Here is a 13,766-nt window from a genome sequence, read left to right as displayed (position 1 = left end):
ACTATGACACTCATAGGGTAGCCAATGCCTCGTCACCAGCATAATCACATCAGCAACTTCAAGAAACCCCTGGCAAAAGTTACAATGACTCTTAAGATGCACAACTAGTGGCGTAGCTATCAGGCAGACTGGAAAGAGTATCTAAAAAATGTGTATTTGGGTGAAGAACTTGCAGGAATCTCTATGACTCTCTTGAGGTAGCCAATGCCTCGTCACCAGCAGAATCAAATCAGCAACTTCTAGAAACCCCTGGCAAAAGTAACGATGTTTCTCTTAAGATACACAACTAGTGGCGTATCGCTTCAGGCACACTGGAAAAAGTATCTAAAAAATGTGTATTTGGGTGAGCAACTGGCACGAAACACTGTGACTCTCTTAGGGTAGCCAATATCTCGTCACCAGTATAATCTCAGCTTCAAAGTCAAGAAACCGCTGGCAAGAGTAACGATGTTTCTCTTAAGATACACAACTAGTGGCGTATCGCTTCAGGCAGACTGGCCACAGTATCTCAAAATGTGTATTTGGGTGAGCAACTGGCAGGAAGCACTATGACTCTCTTAAGGTAGCCAATGCCTCGTCACCAACATAATCCCATCACCAACTTCAAGAAACCGCTTGCAAAGGTAACGAAGCTTCTCATAAGATACACAGCTAGTGGGGTGTCACTTGAGGCAGACTGGCCAAAGTATCAAAAAAATGTGTATTTGTGTGAGCAACTGGCACGAAACACTGTGACTCTCTTAGGGTAGCCAAATCTCGTCACCAGTATAATCTCAGCTTCAAAGTCAAGAAACCGCTGGCAAGAGTAACGATGTTTCTCTTAAGATACACAACTAGTGGCGTATCGCTTCAGGCAGACTGGCCACAGTATCTCAAAATGTGTATTTGGGTGAGCAACTGGCAGAAAGCACTATGACTCTCTTAAGGTAGCCAATGCCTCGTCACCAACATAATCCCATCACCAACTTCAAGAAACCGCTTGCAAAGGTAACGAAGCTTCTCATAAGATACACAGCTACTGGGGTGTCACTTGAGGCAGACTGGCCAAACTATCAAAAAAATGTGTATTTGGGTGAGCAACTAGCAGGAATCACTATGACACTCATAGGGTAGCCAATGCCTCGTCACCAGCATAATCACATCAGCAACTTCAAGAAACCCCTGGCAAAAGTTACAATGACTCTTAAGATACACAACTAGTGGCGTAGCTATCAGGCAGACTGGAAAGAGTATCTAAAAAATGTGTATTTGGGTGAAGAACTGGCAGGAATCTCTATGACTCTCTTGAGGTAGCCAATGCCTCGTCACCAGCAGAATCAAATCAGCAACTTCTAGAAACCCCTGGCAAAAGTTACGATGTTTCTCTTAAGATACACAACTAGTGGCGTATCGCTTCAGGCACACTGGAAACAGTATCTAAAAAATGTGTATTTGGGTGAGCAACTGGCACATAACACTGTGACTCTCTTAGGGTAGCCAATATCTCGTCACCAGTATAATCACAGCTTCAAAGTCAAGAAACCGCTGGCAAGAGTAACGATGTTTCTCTTAATATACACAACTAGTGGCGTATCGCTTCAGGCAGACTGGCCACAGTATCTCAAAATGTGTATTTGGGTGAGCAACTGGCAGGAAGCACTATGACTCTCTTAAGGTAGCCAATGCCTCGTCACCAACATAATCCCATCACCAACTTCAAGAAACCGCTTGCAAAGGTAACGAAGCTTCTCATAAGATACACAGCTAGTGGGGTGTCACTTGAGGCAGACTGGCCAAACCATCAGAAAAATGTGTATTTGGGTGAGCAACTAGCAGGAATCACTATGACACTCATAGGGTAGCCAATGCCTCGTCACCAGCATAATCACATCAGCAACTTCAAGAAACCCCTGGCAAAAGTTACAATGACTCTTAAGATACACAACTAGTGGCGTAGCTATCAGGCAGACTGGAAAGAGTATCTAAAAAATGTGTATTTGGGTGAAGAACTGGCAGGAATCTGTATGACTCTCTTGAGGTGGCCAATGCCTCGTCACCAGCAGAATCAAATCAGCAACTTCTGGAAACCCCTGGCAAAAGTAACGTTGTTTCTCTTAAGATACACAACTAGTGGCGTATCGCTTCAGGCACACTGGAAACAGTACCTAAAAAATGTGTATTTGGGTGAGCAACTGGCACGAAACACTGTGACTCTCTTAGGGTAACCAATATCTCGTCACCAGTATAATCACAGCTTCAAAGTCAAGAAACCACTGGCAAGAGTAACGATGTTTCTCTTAAGATACACAACTAGTGGCGTATCGCTTCAGGCAGACTGGCCACAGTATCTCCAAATGTGTATTTGGGTGAGCAACTGGCAGGAAGCACTATGACTCTCTTAAGGTAGCCAATGCCTCGTCACCAACATAATCCCATCACCAACTTCAAGAAACCGCTTGCAAAGGTAACGAAGCTTCTCATAAGATACACAGCTAGTGGGGTGTCACTTGAGGCAGACTGGCCAAACTATCAAAAAAATGTGTATTTGGGTGAGCAACTAGCAGGAATCACTATGACACTCATAGGGTAGCCAAGCCTCGTCACCAGCATAATCACATCAGCAACTTCAAGAAACCCCTGGCAAAAGTTACAATGACTCTTAAGACACACAACTAGTGGCGTAGCTATCAGGCAGACTGGAAAGAGTATCTAAAAAATGTGTATTTGGGTGAAGAACTGGCAGGAATCTCTATGACTCTCTTGAGGTAGCCAATGCCTCGCCACCAGCAGAATCAAATCAGCAACTTCTAGAAACCCCTGGCAAAAGTTACGATGTTTCTCTTAAGATACACAACTAGTGGCGTATCGCTTCAGGCACACTGGAAACAGTATCTAAAAAATGTGTATTTGGGTGAGCAACTGGCACGTAACACTGTGACTCTCTTAGGGTAGCCAATATCTCGTCACCAGTATAATCACAGCTTCAAAGTCAAGAAACCGCTGGAGAGTAACGATGTTTCTCTTAATATACACAACTAGTGGCGTATCGCTTCAGGCAGACTGGCCACAGTATCTCAAAATGTGTATTTGGGTGAGCAACTGGCAGGAAGCACTATGACTCTCTTAAGGTAGCCAATGCCTCGTCACCAACATAATCCCATCACCAACTTCAAGAAACCGCTTGCAAAGGTAACGAAGCTTCTCATAAGATACACAGCTAGTGGGGTGTCACTTGAGGCAGACTGGCCAAAGTATCAAAAAATGTGTATTTGGGTGAGCAACTAGCAGGAATCACTATGACACTCATAGGGTAGCCAATGCCTCGTCACCAGCATAATCACATCAGCAACTTCAAGAAACCCCTGGCAAAAGTTACAATGACTCTTAAGATACACAACTAGTGGCGTAGCTATCAGGCAGACTGGAAAGAGTATCTAAAAAATGTGTATTTGGGTGAAGAACTGGCAGGAATCTGTATGACTCTCTTGAGGTGGCCAATGCCTCGTCACCAGCAGAATCAAATCAGCAACTTCTAGAAACCCCTGGCAAAAGTAACGTTGTTTCTCTTAAGATACACAACTAGTGGCGTATCGCTTCAGGCACACTGGAAACAGTACCTAAAAAATGTGTATTTGGGTGAGCAACTGGCACGAAACACTGTGACTCTCTTAGGGTAACCAATATCTCGTCACCAGTATAATCACAGCTTCAAAGTCAAGAAACCGCTGGCAAGAGTAACGATGTTTCTCTTAATATACACAACTAGTGGCGTTTCGCTTCAGGCAGACTGGCCACAGTATCTCAAAATGTGTATTTGGGTGAGCAACTGGCAGGAAGCACTATGACTCTCTTAAGATAGCCAATGCCTCGTCACCAACATAATCCCATCACCAACTTCAAGAAACCGCTTGCAAAGGTAACGAAGCTACTTATAAGATACACAGCTAGTGGGGTGTCACTTGAGGCAGACTGGCCAAAGTATCAAAAAAATGTGTATTTGTGTGAGCAACTGGCACGAAACACTGTGACTCTCTTAGGGTAGCCAAATCTCGTCACCAGTATAATCTCAGCTTCAAAGTCAAGAAACCGCTGGCAAGAGTAACGATGTTTCTCTTAATATACACAACTAGTGGCGTATCGCTTCAGGCAGACTGGCCACAGTATCTCAAAATGTGTATTTGGGTGAGCAACTGGCAGGAAGCACTATGACTCTCTTAAGATAGCCAATGCCTCGTCACCAACATAATCCCATCACCAACTTCAAGAAACCGCTTGCAAAGGTAACGAAGCTTCTCATAAGATACACAGCTAGTGGGGTGTCACTTGAGGCAGACTGGCCAAAGTATCAAAAAAATGTGTATTTGGGTGAGCAACTAGCAGGAGTCACTATGACACTCATAGGGTAGCCAATGCCTCGTCACCAGCATAATCACATCAGCAACTTCAAGAAACCCCTGGCAAAAGTTACAATGACTCTTAAGATGCACAACTAGTGGCGTAGCTATCAGGCAGACTGGAAAGAGTATCTAAAAAATGTGTATTTGGGTGAAGAACTTGCAGGAATCTCTATGACTCTCTTGAGGTAGCCAATGCCTCGTCACCAGCAGAATCAAATCAGCAACTTCTAGAAACCCCTGGCAAAAGTAACGATGTTTCTCTTAAGATACACAACTAGTGGCGTATCGCTTCAGGCACACTGGAAAAAGTATCTAAAAAATGTGTATTTGGGTGAGCAACTGGCACGAAACACTGTGACTCTCTTAGGGTAGCCAATATCTCGTCACCAGTATAATCTCAGCTTCAAAGTCAAGAAACCGCTGGCAAGAGTAACGATGTTTCTCTTAAGATACACAACTAGTGGCGTATCGCTTCAGGCAGACTGGCCACAGTATCTCAAAATGTGTATTTGGGTGAGCAACTGGCAGGAAGCACTATGACTCTCTTAAGGTAGCCAATGCCTCGTCACCAACATAATCCCATCACCAACTTCAAGAAACCGCTTGCAAAGGTAACGAAGCTTCTCATAAGATACACAGCTAGTGGGGTGTCACTTGAGGCAGACTGGCCAAAGTATCAAAAAAATGTGTATTTGTGTGAGCAACTGGCACGAAACACTGTGACTCTCTTAGGGTAGCCAAATCTCGTCACCAGTATAATCTCAGCTTCAAAGTCAAGAAACCGCTGGCAAGAGTAACGATGTTTCTCTTAAGATACACAACTAGTGGCGTATCGCTTCAGGCAGACTGGCCACAGTATCTCAAAATGTGTATTTGGGTGAGCAACTGGCAGAAAGCACTATGACTCTCTTAAGGTAGCCAATGCCTCGTCACCAACATAATCCCATCACCAACTTCAAGAAACCGCTTGCAAAGGTAACGAAGCTTCTCATAAGATACACAGCTAGTGGGGTGTCACTTGAGGCAGACTGGCCAAACTATCAAAAAAATGTGTATTTGGGTGAGCAACTAGCAGGAATCACTATGACACTCATAGGGTAGCCAATGCCTCGTCACCAGCATAATCACATCAGCAACTTCAAGAAACCCCTGGCAAAAGTTACAATGACTCTTAAGATACACAACTAGTGGCGTAGCTATCAGGCAGACTGGAAAGAGTATCTAAAAAATGTGTATTTGGGTGAAGAACTGGCAGGAATCTCTATGACTCTCTTGAGGTAGCCAATGCCTCGTCACCAGCAGAATCAAATCAGCAACTTCTAGAAACCCCTGGCAAAAGTTACGATGTTTCTCTTAAGATACACAACTAGTGGCGTATCGCTTCAGGCACACTGGAAACAGTATCTAAAAAATGTGTATTTGGGTGAGCAACTGGCACGTAACACTGTGACTCTCTTAGGGTAGCCAATATCTCGTCACCAGTATAATCACAGCTTCAAAGTCAAGAAACCGCTGGAGAGTAACGATGTTTCTCTTAATATACACAACTAGTGGCGTATCGCTTCAGGCAGACTGGCCACAGTATCTCAAAATGTGTATTTGGGTGAGCAACTGGCAGGAAGCACTATGACTCTCTTAAGGTAGCCAATGCCTCGTCACCAACATAATCCCATCACCAACTTCAAGAAACCGCTTGCAAAGGTAACGAAGCTTCTCATAAGATACACAGCTAGTGGGGTGTCACTTGAGGCAGACTGGCCAAAGTATCAAAAAAATGTGTATTTGTGTGAGCAACTGGCACGAAACACTGTGACTCTCTTAGGGTAGCCAAATCTCGTCACCAGTATAATCTCAGCTTCAAAGTCAAGAAACCGCTGGCAAGAGTAACGATGTTTCTCTTAAGATACACAACTAGTGGCGTATCGCTTCAGGCAGACTGGCCACAGTATCTCAAAATGTGTATTTGGGTGAGCAACTGGCAGAAAGCACTATGACTCTCTTAAGGTAGCCAATGCCTCGTCACCAACATAATCCCATCACCAACTTCAAGAAACCGCTTGCAAAGGTAACGAAGCTTCTCATAAGATACACAGCTAGTGGGGTGTCACTTGAGGCAGACTGGCCAAACTATCAAAAAAATGTGTATTTGGGTGAGCAACTAGCAGGAATCACTATGACACTCATAGGGTAGCCAATGCCTCGTCACCAGCATAATCACATCAGCAACTTCAAGAAACCCCTGGCAAAAGTTACAATGACTCTTAAGATACACAACTAGTGGCGTAGCTATCAGGCAGACTGGAAAGAGTATCTAAAAAATGTGTATTTGGGTGAAGAACTGGCAGGAATCTCTATGACTCTCTTGAGGTAGCCAATGCCTCGTCACCAGCAGAATCAAATCAGCAACTTCTAGAAACCCCTGGCAAAAGTTACGATGTTTCTCTTAAGATACACAACTAGTGGCGTATCGCTTCAGGCACACTGGAAACAGTATCTAAAAATGTGTATTTGGGTGAGCAACTGGCACGTAACACTGTGACTCTCTTAGGGTAGCCAATATCTCGTCACCAGTATAATCACAGCTTCAAAGTCAAGAAACCGCTGGAGAGTAACGATGTTTCTCTTAATATACACAACTAGTGGCGTATCGCTTCAGGCAGACTGGCCACAGTATCTCAAAATGTGTATTTGGGTGAGCAACTGGCAGGAAGCACTATGACTCTCTTAAGGTAGCCAATGCCTCGTCACCAACATAATCCCATCACCAACTTCAAGAAACCGCTTGCAAAGGTAACGAAGCTTCTCATAAGATACACAGCTACTGGGGTGTCACTTGAGGCAGACTGGCCAAAGTATCAAAAAAATGTGTATTTGGGTGAGCAACTAGCAGGAATCACTATGACACTCATAGGGTAGCCAATGCCTCGTCACCAGCATAATCACATCAGCAACTTCAAGAAACCCCTGGCAAAAGTTACAATGACTCTTAAGATACACAACTAGTGGCGTAGCTATCAGGCAGACTGGAAAGAGTATCTAAAAAATGTGTATTTGGGTGAAGAACTGGCAGGAATCTGTATGACTCTCTTGAGGTGGCCAATGCCTCGTCACCAGCAGAATCAAATCAGCAACTTCTAGAAACCCCTGGCAAAAGTAACGTTGTTTCTCTTAAGATACACAACTAGTGGCGTATCGCTTCAGGCACACTGGAAACAGTACCTAAAAAATGTGTATTTGGGTGAGCAACTGGCACGAAACACTGTGACTCTCTTAGGGTAACCAATATCTCGTCACCAGTATAATCACAGCTTCAAAGTCAAGAAACCGCTGGCAAGAGTAACGATGTTTCTCTTAATATACACAACTAGTGGCGTTTCGCTTCAGGCAGACTGGCCACAGTATCTCAAAATGTGTATTTGGGTGAGCAACTGGCAGGAAGCACTATGACTCTCTTAAGATAGCCAATGCCTCGTCACCAACATAATCCCATCACCAACTTCAAGAAACCGCTTGCAAAGGTAACGAAGCTTCTTATAAGATACACAGCTAGTGGGGTGTCACTTGAGGCAGACTGGCCAAAGTATCAAAAAAATGTGTATTTGTGTGAGCAACTGGCACGAAACACTGTGACTCTCTTAGGGTAGCCAAATCTCGTCACCAGTATAATCTCAGCTTCAAAGTCAAGAAACCGCTGGCAAGAGTAACGATGTTTCTCTTAATATACACAACTAGTGGCGTATCGCTTCAGGCAGACTGGCCACAGTATCTCAAAATGTGTATTTGGGTGAGCAACTGGCAGGAAGCACTATGACTCTCTTAAGGTAGCCAATGCCTCGTCACCAACATAATCCCATCACCAACTTCAAGAAACCGCTTGCAAAGGTAACGAAGCTTCTCATAAGATACACAGCTAGTGGGGTGTCACTTGAGGCAGACTGGCCAAAGTATCAAAAAAATGTGTATTTGGGTGAGCAACTAGCAGGAGTCACTATGACACTCATAGGGTAGCCAATGCCTCGTCACCAGCATAATCACATCAGCAACTTCAAGAAACCCCTGGCAAAAGTTACAATGACTCTTAAGATGCACAACTAGTGGCGTAGCTATCAGGCAGACTGGAAAGTGTATCTAAAAAATGTGTATTTGGGTGAAGAACTTGCAGGAATCTCTATGACTCTCTTGAGGTAGCCAATGCCTCGTCACCAGCAGAATCAAATCAGCAACTTCTAGAAACCCCTGGCAAAAGTAACGATGTTTCTCTTAAGATACACAACTAGTGGCGTATCGCTTCAGGCACACTGGAAAAAGTATCTAAAAAATGTGTATTTGGGTGAGCAACTGGCACGAAACACTGTGACTCTCTTAGGGTAGCCAATATCTCGTCACCAGTATAATCTCAGCTTCAAAGTCAAGAAACCGCTGGCAAGAGTAACGATGTTTCTCTTAAGATACACAACTAGTGGCGTATCGCTTCAGGCAGACTGGCCACAGTATCTCAAAATGTGTATTTGGGTGAGCAACTGGCAGGAAGCACTATGACTCTCTTAAGGTAGCCAATGCCTCGTCACCAACATAATCCCATCACCAACTTCAAGAAACCGCTTGCAAAGGTAACGAAGCTTCTCATAAGATACACAGCTAGTGGGGTGTCACTTGAGGCAGACTGGCCAAAGTATCAAAAAAATGTGTATTTGTGTGAGCAACTGGCACGAAACACTGTGACTCTCTTAGGGTAGCCAAATCTCGTCACCAGTATAATCTCAGCTTCAAAGTCAAGAAACCGCTGGCAAGAGTAACGATGTTTCTCTTAAGATACACAACTAGTGGCGTATCGCTTCAGGCAGACTGGCCACAGTATCTCAAAATGTGTATTTGGGTGAGCAACTGGCAGAAAGCACTATGACTCTCTTAAGGTAGCCAATGCCTCGTCACCAACATAATCCCATCACCAACTTCAAGAAACCGCTTGCAAAGGTAATGAAGCTTCTCATAAGATACACAGCTACTGGGGTGTCACTTGAGGCAGACTGGCCAAACTATCAAAAAAATGTGTATTTGGGTGAGCAACTAGCAGGAATCACTATGACACTCATAGGGTAGCCAATGCCTCGTCACCAGCATAATCACATCAGCAACTTCAAGAAACCCCTGGCAAAAGTTACAATGACTCTTAAGATACACAACTAGTGGCGTAACTATCAGGCAGACTGGAAAGAGTATCTAAAAAATGTGTATTTGGGTGAAGAACTGGCAGGAATCTCTATGACTCTCTTGAGGTAGCCAATGCCTCGTCACCAGCAGAATCAAATCAGCAACTTCTAGAAACCCCTGGCAAAAGTTACGATGTTTCTCTTAAGATACACAACTAGTGGCGTATCGCTTCAGGCACACTGGAAACAGTATCTAAAAAATGTGTATTTGGGTGAGCAACTGGCACGTAACACTGTGACTCTCTTAGGGTAGCCAATATCTCGTCACCAGTATAATCACAGCTTCAAAGTCAAGAAACCGCTGGAGAGTAACGATGTTTCTCTTAATATACACAACTAGTGGCGTATCGCTTCAGGCAGACTGGCCACAGTATCTCAAAATGTGTATTTGGGTGAGCAACTGGCAGGAAGCACTATGACTCTCTTAAGGTAGCCAATGCCTCGTCATCAACATAATCCCATCACCAACTTCAAGAAACCGCTTGCAAAGGTAACGAAGCTTCTCATAAGATACACAGCTAGTGGGGTGTCACTTGAGGCAGACTGGCCAAAGTATCAAAAAAATGTGTATTTGGGTGAGCAACTAGCAGGAATCACTATGACACTCATAGGGTAGCCAATGCCTCGTCACCAGCATAATCACATCAGCAACTTCAAGAAACCCCTGGCAAAAGTTACAATGACTCTTAAGATACACAACTAGTGGCGTAGCTATCAGGCAGACTGGAAAGTGTATCTAAAAAATGTGTATTTGGGTGAAGAACTGGCAGGAATCTGTATGACTCTCTTGAGGTGGCCAATGCCTCGTCACCAGCAGAATCAAATCAGCAACTTCTAGAAACCCCTGGCAAAAGTAACGTTGTTTCTCTTAAGATACACAACTAGTGGCGTATCGCTTCAGGCACACTGGAAACAGTACCTAAAAAATGTGTATTTGGGTGAGCAACTGGCACGAAACACTGTGACTCTCTTAGGGTAACCAATATCTCGTCACCAGTATAATCACAGCTTCAAAGTCAAGAAACCGCTGGCAAGAGTAACGATGTTTCTCTTAATATACACAACTAGTGGCGTTTCGCTTCAGGCAGACTGGCCACAGTATCTCAAAATGTGTATTTGGGTGAGCAACTGGCAGGAAGCACTATGACTCTCTTAAGGTAGCCAATGCCTCGTCACCAACATAATCCCATCACCAACTTCAAGAAACCGCTTGCAAAGGTAACGAAGCTTCTCATAAGATACACAGCTAGTGGGGTGTCACTTGAGGCAGACTGGCCAAAGTATCAAAAAAATGTGTATTTGGGTGAGCAACTAGCAGGAGTCACTATGACACTCATAGGGTAGCCAATGCCTCGTCACCAGCATAATCACATCAGCAACTTCAAGAAACCCCTGGCAAAAGTTACAATGACTCTTAAGATGCACAACTAGTGGCGTAGCTATCAGGCAGACTGGAAAGAGTATCTAAAAAATGTGTATTTGGGTGAAGAACTTGCAGGAATCTCTATGACTCTCTTGAGGTAGCCAATGCCTCGTCACCAGCAGAATCAAATCAGCAACTTCTAGAAACCCCTGGCAAAAGTAACGATGTTTCTCTTAAGATACACAACTAGTGGCGTATCGCTTCAGGCACACTGGAAAAAGTATCTAAAAAATGTGTATTTGGGTGAGCAACTGGCACGAAACACTGTGACTCTCTTAGGGTAGCCAATATCTCGTCACCAGTATAATCTCAGCTTCAAAGTCAAGAAACCGCTGGCAAGAGTAACGATGTTTCTCTTAAGATACACAACTAGTGGCGTATCGCTTCAGGCAGACTGGCCACAGTATCTCAAAATGTGTATTTGGGTGAGCAACTGGCAGGAAGCACTATGACTCTCTTAAGGTAGCCAATGCCTCGTCACCAACATAATCCCATCACCAACTTCAAGAAACCGCTTGCAAAGGTAACGAAGCTTCTCATAAGATACACAGCTAGTGGGGTGTCACTTGAGGCAGACTGGCCAAAGTATCAAAAAAATGTGTATTTGTGTGAGCAACTGGCACGAAACACTGTGACTCTCTTAGGGTAGCCAAATCTCGTCACCAGTATAATCTCAGCTTCAAAGTCAAGAAACCGCTGGCAAGAGTAACGATGTTTCTCTTAAGATACACTACTAGTGGCGTATCGCTTCAGGCAGACTGGCCACAGTATCTCAAAATGTGTATTTGGGTGAGCAACTGGCAGAAAGCACTATGACTCTCTTAAGGTAGCCAATGCCTCGTCACCAACATAATCCCATCACCAACTTCAAGAAACCGCTTGCAAAGGTAACGAAGCTTCTCATAAGATACACAGCTACTGGGGTGTCACTTGAGGCAGACTGGCCAAACTATCAAAAAAATGTGTATTTGTGTGAGCAACTGGCACGAAACACTGTGACTCTCTTAGGGTAGCCAATATCTCGTCACCAGTATAATCTCAGCTTCAAAGTCAAGAAACCGCTGGCAAGAGTAACGATGTTTCTCTTAAGATACACAACTAGTGGCGTATCGCTTCAGGCAGACTGGCCACAGTATCTCAAAATGTGTATTTGGGTGAGCAACTGGCAGAAAGCACTATGACTCTCTTAAGGTAGCCAATGCCTCGTCACCAACATAATCCCATCACCAACTTCAAGAAACCGCTTGCAAAGGTAACGAAGCTTCTCATAAGATACACAGCTACTGGGGTGTCACTTGAGGCAGACTGGCCAAACTATCAAAAAAATGTGTATTTGGGTGAGCAACTAGCAGGAATCACTATGACACTCATAGGGTAGCCAATGCCTCGTCACCAGCATAATCACATCAGCAACTTCAAGAAACCCCTGGCAAAAGTTACAATGACTCTTAAGATACACAACTAGTGGCGTAGCTATCAGGCAGACTGGAAAGAGTATCTAAAAAATGTGTATTTGGGTGAAGAACTGGCAGGAATCTCTATGACTCTCTTGAGGTAGCCAATGCCTCGTCACCAGCAGAATCAAATCAGCAACTTCTAGAAACCCCTGGCAAAAGTTACGATGTTTCTCTTAAGATACACAACTAGTGGCGTATCGCTTCAGGCACACTGGAAACAGTATCTAAAAAATGTGTATTTGGGTGAGCAACTGGCACGTAACACTGTGACTCTCTTAGGGTAGCCAATATCTCGTCACCAGTATAATCACAGCTTCAAAGTCAAGAAACCGCTGGAGAGTAACGATGTTTCTCTTAATATACACAACTAGTGGCGTATCGCTTCAGGCAGACTGGCCACAGTATCTCAAAATGTGTATTTGGGTGAGCAACTGGCAGGAAGCACTATGACTCTCTTAAGGTAGCCAATGCCTCGTCACCAACATAATCCCATCACCAACTTCAAGAAACCGCTTGCAAAGGTAACGAAGCTTCTCATAAGATACACAGCTAGTGGGGTGTCACTTGAGGCAGACTGGCCAAAGTATCAAAAAAATGTGTATTTGGGTGAGCAACTAGCAGGAATCACTATGACACTCATAGGGTAGCCAATGCCTCGTCACCAGCATAATCACATCAGCAACTTCAAGAAACCCCTGGCAAAAGTTACAATGACTCTTAAGATACACAACTAGTGGCGTAGCTATCAGGCAGACTGGAAAGAGTATCTAAAAAATGTGTATTTGGGTGAAGAACTGGCAGGAATCTGTATGACTCTCTTGAGGTGGCCAATGCCTCGTCACCAGCAGAATCAAATCAGCAACTTCTAGAAACCCCTGGCAAAAGTAACGTTGTTTCTCTTAAGATACACAACTAGTGGCGTATCGCTTCAGGCACACTGGAAACAGTACCTAAAAAATGTGTATTTGGGTGAGCAACTGGCACGAAACTCTGTGACTCTCTTAGGGTAACCAATATCTCGTCACCAGTATAATCACAGCTTCAAAGTCAAGAAACCGCTGGCAAGAGTAACGATGTTTCTCTTAAGATACACAACTAGTGGCGTATCGCTTCAGGCAGACTGGCCACAGTATCTCAAAATGTGTATTTGGGTGAGCAACTGGCAGGAAGCACTATGACTCTCTTAAGGTAGCCAATGCCTCGTCACCAACATAATCCCATCACCAACTTCAAGAAACCGCTTGCAAAGGTAATGAAGCTTCTCATAAGATACACAGCTAGTGGGGTGTCACTTGAGGCA

Source organism: Schistocerca nitens, chromosome 3 (genome assembly GCF_023898315.1).
Source record: "Schistocerca nitens isolate TAMUIC-IGC-003100 chromosome 3, iqSchNite1.1, whole genome shotgun sequence".
NCBI classification, from domain to species: Eukaryota; Metazoa; Arthropoda; class Insecta; order Orthoptera; family Acrididae; genus Schistocerca; species Schistocerca nitens.
This window is presented reverse-complemented; position numbering follows the sequence as displayed.